Source organism: Lynx canadensis, chromosome B2 (genome assembly GCF_007474595.2).
Source record: "Lynx canadensis isolate LIC74 chromosome B2, mLynCan4.pri.v2, whole genome shotgun sequence".
Classification (NCBI taxonomy): domain Eukaryota; kingdom Metazoa; phylum Chordata; class Mammalia; order Carnivora; family Felidae; genus Lynx; species Lynx canadensis.
In genome coordinates this window covers 119,384,236-119,386,013 of record NC_044307.1, presented here as the reverse complement: position 1 = coordinate 119,386,013, position 1,778 = coordinate 119,384,236, and positions in this window count along the sequence as shown.

Sequence of the window (1,778 nt, the reverse complement as noted above, 5' to 3'; positions counted from 1 at the left end):
ATACCTTCATTTTATTGCTGTTTTGGGTACATACATTAATGTTACTCTGTTATAGCATATGAAATAGAATAGCATTATAATTATAGTTAAGACAAAAGTTGTGAGGGGCACCTGGGTGGCTCAGTTGGTTAAATGTCCGATTTCGACTCAGGTCATGATCTCACAGTTTGTGAGCTCGAATCCCACATTGGGCTCTGTGCTTGACAGCTTAGAGCCTGGAGTCTGCTTCAGATTCTGTGTCTCTCTCTTGCTCTCTGCCCCCCCCCACCCCCCGCTCACACTCTCTCTCTCTCTCAAAAATAATAAAATAAACATTAAAAATTGTTTTAAATGTTAAAAAAAGTGATTTTTTAAAGTTATTTATTTATTTATTTATTTATTTATTTTGAGAGAGCAAGAATAGGAGAAGGGCAGAGAGAGAGAGAGAGAGAGAGAGAGAGAGAGAATCCCAACCAGCTCCACATGGTCAGTGCGGAAACCAATGTGAGGCTCAAACTCAAGAACCTTGAGATCATGACCCGAACCAAAATCAAGAGTCGGACACTTAACTAATTGAGCCACCCAGGCTCCCACAGAGCTGTGATTCTAAGGAGAAGAGACCCTAACCAATGGCCAAAACCCCTAATGCAGTTCTTTCTATACCAAATATGTCTCAGATTTACATACAACTTAGAGAAATTATCTCTTGTTCCATAAAGGGTCAAGTGAAGGCTCTATTGACTAGTATTTTTACAATGGCAACTATTCACCAGGGTGCCAAAAAATATAGCAGTAATCTGCACCTTTCATAGTGCTCTCGCTCGCTCGCTCTCTCCATAGTGCTCTCTCTCTCACTTTCTCTCTCTCTCAAGGTGTAGATGGAAATGGCCTCAAAGAATTTTATTTTTTTAATTTACTTATTTAAATTCAAGTTAGTTAACATACAGTGTAGTGTTGGTTTCAGTATTAGTGTTTCATTAGTTTTCAGCATTAGTGTTTCATCACTTACACATAACACCCAGTGCTCATCCCAACATGTGCCCTCCTTAGTACCCATCACCCATTTAGCACATCCCCCCACCCAACACCCCTCCAGCAACCCTCAGTTTGTCCTCTGTATTTAAGTCTCTTATGGTTTGCCTCCCTCTCTGTTTTTATCTTATTTTTCCTTCCCTTCTCTTATGTTCATCTATTTTGTTTCTTAAATTACACACTTGAGTGAAATCATATGGTATTTGCCTTTCTTTGACTTATTTTGCTTAGCATGATACATTCTAATTCCATCCACATTGTTTTGCAAATGGCAAGATTTCATTTTTTTTGATTTCTGAATAATATTCCATTATATATACCACATCTTCTTCATCAGTTCATCAGTTGATGGACATTTGGGCTCTTTCCATAATTTGGCTATTGTTGATAGTGCTGCTGTAAACATTGGGGTGGGCCTCAAAGAATTTTAAATACATGCATAGTTTATCCATAAAATTGATCATTCTGTACATGGAGTTCTGTGGTTTCTTTTAAAACTTTACAATGCATCACAAACATTTTTTCCATTAGTAAAGATCTACCTTTTCCTTTTGAAAGACTGCAGAGTATTCCATTGTATGAATACACAATACTTGGATTCTTTTAACCAAATTCTTATTTAGACTGTTTCCAATTTTTCCCTGTGGTAAACATAGCAATGGACCTTTGTGTAAGCACAGCTTTATGCCCTTGTCTTTCAGAGAGTTAGTGTACCTATCATTAAAGTTTTCTTCCTTCTATCCCCAGTGGTCAAAAGTCCTGGGTAT